The 5,596-nt window shown below is 45.7% G+C and overlaps 1 pseudogene; it reads left to right on the top strand.

Annotated features, from left to right (window-relative positions):
- The first annotated feature begins 746 nt into the window (after nt 1-746).
- Nucleotides 747-864, top strand: LOC126268320 (5S ribosomal RNA; annotated as a pseudogene).
- The last annotated feature ends 4,732 nt before the right edge of the window (nt 865-5,596 follow it).

Here is a 5,596-nt window from a genome sequence, read left to right on the forward strand (position 1 = left end):
ACGGCACACGGCGGATGAAACTGGATTGCAGCATTAGCGCTGCAGTGGGTGGCTGGCTTTTCGCTAGTTGCCCAGCGCCGCCGCGGGGCAGCCGGCTCTCAGAGTCCGCCGCGGGCCGGCAATATGTATGCAAATGGCGGCGCGGGCCTCGTTAGCCCCTGGCGGGCGCCATCTTGCTTTCCGGCTGCTTGACTCCTCGGCGCAGGCCGGACAGCCGGAGCCCGGCTCGCAGCCTCCCCGCCGAGATGTGAATCGATAAGCGAAGAAAGGCCGGGGCGAGAGGATCGGCGACCTCGTCAGCAGAAGAAACGAGTGGCAGCGTATTGTCGTCGTCTCGAGGCGGGTCCTGGATGCCTGCTGATGCGGCCGAATCTGGCCCGCATTCAGAGAGACTCCGGGCGACTGGAGACTGACATAAATCCCCTAGCATTACCAGAAGCGGAGGTCGACCGCTCCTCCAACTATACTCCACACTCTACCGCACGGAGTGTGGTGGAGGGTACTACTGGTATCACGACATACTCCCCCTTCACTATTCCATTCGCGGCTCATTGGAGAAATGATTGTCAGTTTCTCTCTAATAAAGCTCTAATTTCCATTCATTGTTGTATCCATTTTAAAGGTGCTTGAGCTCTGTAATCGTGCTTTAAATAACGTGAACAAATACCACAACAAGATACTTTTTGTATAACTGTAGAGTGTGTTTCAGAATTCGTATATATTTATTCATATGCTCACGTTGATCTGGCAACGGCCTTGCCGCAGTGGATACACCGGTTCCCTTCAGATCACCGAAGTTAAGCGCTGCCGGGCGTGGCCGGCACTTGGATGGGTGACCATCTGGGCCGCCATGCGCTGTACCCGTTTTTCGGAGTGAGTTCAGCCTCGTGATGCTAATTGGGGAGGTACTCGACCCAAAAGTAGCGGTTCCGGTCAATGAAAACCACCATAACGACAGGGAGAGCGTTGTGCTGACCACACACCCCTTCTACCCGCGTCCTCAGCTGAATGACACGGCGATCTGATAGTCCAGATGGGCCACTTGTGGCCTAAAGACGGGGTGCTTAATGTTGATCTGGGTAGGCACCACAGCCTCAATAAATTTGAAAGAGGACATTATTCCACCATGCTGTGTTTAAAATTTTCCCGCGAAATCATGCAGCTGTGGCAGTTACATGAAGAAGTGTATATCGTACGATTTCTAGAAAACATTACAAGATTTGTTTACTTGGCGCTTCTGGTGTGTGACACATCAACAACATTGTAACTCTATTGTTCCCGAAAGCACTTTCATGTGATGCACCTTATATTTTAGGTGACGACTGTTGACTGTGTTCTCCATAAATATGCATGGCACCCAATTTCTTTAAAGAAACGACAACCCTGTATCCATATCTGTTACCATAGATCTACTTAATAATGGGTAGTACCCGGAACTACTATTGCAAATAAAATATCTTAAACACGAAAATGGTTCAAATGGCTCTGAGCACTATTAGGGTTAGCTTCTGAGGTCATCTGTCCCCTAGAACTTAGAACTACTTAAACCTAACTAACCTAAGGACATCACACACATCCACGTCTAAGGCAGGATTCGAACATGTGACCGTAGCAGTCGCGCAGTTCCAGACTGTAGCGCCTAGATCCGCTCGGCCACCCCGGCCGGCTCTTAAACACGACCTCGTGGAATTTTGGCCTTCTTGATATGTATTCATATGAGTTACAGACATGATTTTGTGTCCCTTTCTTTAGCAAAGTACGTCATTTTGTTTACCTTACAGCTAAACACACTGACTGTGACTTTCGGTGTTTACGTGGAACACATTCAATCTGAAATCGACTTATTGGCAAACTCGCTGCAGCATGATAAACGTAACTGTTCAATTGCGCTGTTGATTCTTGTTTGACCTCTGTTAGCGAAGGGTAGTTTGAACACGGTGTCCTTCATGAATCCCCAAAAGAAAAAAAAACCAAGTGGAATTAGGTCCGGTGAACGTGGGGCCACGCAACCACCGCACCTCGACCAATGCAAAACTCTCAGTGTGGAAATCCTGGATGTTTGTACGCCATCTTGTATAATGTGTTTGTTCTTGGTCAGTCTCGTCGATCGGCAGGGTTAAAAAGAGTTCCAACATACAATACGTACACAAGTACATTGATTGTTTTCTCCTGGAAAATTAAGGACCGTAAATTTGCCTGTTGCTTACTGCACAAAAGATTTTTGCTTTTGGGCAATCACGAACATGTTGAAGGATTGGTCGTGTATTTTCCCAAAATCCGACCCTTGTGCCTATTAGCTCCACCACATGACTCAAAGGTTGACTCATCGCTAAAGGTAATGTTTCCATTGAAATATTCATCAATTGGCAATCGATGTAACACTTCCGCATACGGGCAGTTCCTTCAATCTTTCAATTATGGGACCATTGTTAATTGGTAGGCTTTCTGATATTAATGTCTTCTTAATACACTTAGACCAGTGTTACGTGGCTCGCCGTGTTCCGGGCACGATGAGTCGATTTAGTGGTCCTGTTAATAGAATTTTGCCCCAGATGCTCTACGATGTCATCCCATAGACAGCTGAAATGAGAATTTTTCATGGTTTACCGAGCGCAGAGTTCTTTACCCTACTTGATGAAAAACTGCGTAACAACCATGTCAAATGGTTCAAATGGCTCTGAGCACTATGGGACTCAACTGCTGTGGTCATCAGTCCCCTAGAACTTAGAACTACTTAAAACTAACTAACCTAAGGACAACACACACATCCATGCCCGAGGCATGATTCGAACCTGCGACCGTAGCAGTCGCACGGTTCCGGACTGCGCGCCTAGAACCGCGAGACCACCGCGGCCGGCTACAACCATGTCACAGACTTTGATTCGTCAATCCAAAACACACTGTGAGCATGCTCGGTAACAGTGAAGGCAGCCATCTTAGCTACAACAGTCGTTGACGCTTGTGGTAATGTGACTCGGTATTACCGTACTATATTCTCCTTCAGTACTGCGCCATGACCACGTCTGTCAGTCATATGACTAACTTTGCATGAAATTTCGAAGTTTGCAAGTTCTTTTAGAAATACCCTACATTTAATACAATGCGCCTTTCAGGCTTTCACCCATTGGCCTAACACATTTATATCTCCATCACTAGAAATCTCCTCCCTAATGCATCTTCGTCGCTGCTGTAGCCTTGTGGAAAACGTGAAGGCGTCACTACACGTAACTGTATGATTGTCACGTATGCATGATAAAGCGTTTTTGCAAGCGTGATGAAGATTGTGCACATTTAATTTACTCAGGCATCCGCACTGTACGAATAGCTTGATGCTTCATTGAATTTCACTTACGCAACTATGTACAAGCATACTACATGTGTATGCTTCAGTGTGTGTAGCAGCAAGAGGTAGGCTTCTACAATTATACGCCAGAGGTGATACAGTCTGGTAGCGACCATATCGAGTTATCTGAAATCATCAATCGCGAATTGCTTGAAGTAGTTATTCGCGCTAAAGAAAATCAATTTTATATATAGAAAGTTAAATCGAAGCATATAGTGATAAAGGAAAGAAGGGTGCTCCATATGTTCTTGCTAATTATAAAGTAAATATGGGATGATTACTTTAGAGAGCCCCCATGAAAAACGAGTAATTGTAGGGCAATGGAACTTTGATGAAACATTTGAAAGGGTATGCGGAAGAGAAATAACGAACAAACCATTGAATAAAATACATTTTGATTTCCACAAGAGAGAAATAAAATCCGGTGATCCCGGTGGCTACCCAGTTTGGAACGATCGGCCAATGATTCAGTTTTCTCCAAATGTGTTCAGGAGTAACAGAGTGACCTCACAAGATACAGAAGGTGGAGATCCATACTGCATGAGTCCGCAGCTCGTGGTCGTGCGGTAGCGTACTCGCTTCCCGCGCCCGGGTTCCTGGGTTCGATTCCCGGCGGAGTCAGGGATTTTCTCTGCCTCGTGATGGCTGGGTGTTGTGTGATGTCCTTAGGTTAGTTAGGTTTGAGTAGTGCTAAGTTCTAGGGGACTGATGACGATAGATGTTAAGTCCCATAGTCCTCAGAGCCATTTTGAACCATAATGCATGAAAACAGTTGCGTTCGAAGCAGACATCACATGTCGGCGATGCAGATCGCAATAACGCGTGCCGTTCACGCTGCTGTGTCCTTGGTCCCTGGGGTCCGAGTTCATCAAAGAAAAATTGACTAATCACGCACAGTGTCGTGAACTTACACCACACGCGTTCAAGACGCAGAACTTCATGGATGTTCGTTGCCGGTGACGATTTACAAATGCGACAGTTGTGAGTGTTCACTGCCCCAGTAAAGCGTGCTTCAGCAATACACAAAATGGTCCAAGCCCACCTGTAGCCAACTTGAAGCCTTGCAAGAAACGCAAGAATTGCGTCGGCGGCGAAGTTCGACTACTAACATGAAGCTTGTACGGATACACTTCATAACGCTCGTACACTGGGCTATGGAAAGTTCACCGATCGTGGCACACCTTGTCCACTGCACCGCACGCTGCGTCCAGTATTGTCACCTATTTCAACAGTAACTTCTTTAACAATGTGTGGCGCAATTGGCCGTCGCCCCTCCCAGAAGCAAACCAAAACACTGGCCGACCTATCCAAGCAGCGCGAATACCATAGTTACCAGTATTAAACCTTCTTAAGGTGGCAATTTAAGGAGATGGGACCTGGATAAACTGACAAAACCAGAGGTTGTACAGTGTTTCAGGAAGACCATAAGGGAACAATTGACAAGAATGGGGGAAAGAAATACAGTAGAAGAAGAATGGGTAGCTCTGAGGGATGAAGTAGTGAAGGCAGCAGAGGATCAAGTAGGTAGAAAGACGAGGGCTAGTAGAAATCCTTGGGTAACACAAGAAATATTGAACTTAATTGATGAGAGTAGAAAATACAAAAATGCAGTAAGTGAAGCAGGAAAAAAGGAATACAAACGTCTCAAAAATGAGATCGACAGGAAGTGCAAAATGGCTAAGCAGGGATGGCTAGCGGACAAATGTAAAGATGTAGAGGCACATCTCACTAGCGGTAAGATAGATATTGTCTACAGGAAAATTAAAGAGACCTTTGGAGAAAAGAGAACCACATGTATGAATATCAAGAGCTCAGATGGCAACCCAGTTCTAAGCAAAGAAGGGAAGGCAGAAAGGTGGAAGGAGTATATAGAAGGTTTATACAAGGGCGATGTACTTGAGGACAATATTATGGAAATGGAAGAGGATGTAGATGGAGATGAAATGGGAGATATAATACTGCGTGAAGAGTTTGACAGAGCACTGAAAGACCTGAGTCGAAACAAGGCCCCGGGAGTAGACAACATTCCATTAGAACTACTGACGGCCTTGGGAGAGCCAGTCCTGACAAAACTCTACAATCTGGTGAGCAAGAAGTATGAGACAGGCGAAATACCCTCAGACTTCAAGAAGAATATAATAATTCCAATCGCAAAGAAAGCAGGCGTTGACAGATGTGAAAATTACCAAACTATCAGTTTAATAAGTCAAAGCTACAAAGTACTAACGTGAATTCTTTACAGACGAATTGAAA

The sequence above is a fragment of the Schistocerca gregaria genome, chromosome 4, assembly GCF_023897955.1.
Source record: "Schistocerca gregaria isolate iqSchGreg1 chromosome 4, iqSchGreg1.2, whole genome shotgun sequence".
Lineage (NCBI taxonomy): Eukaryota > Metazoa > Arthropoda > Insecta > Orthoptera > Acrididae > Schistocerca > Schistocerca gregaria.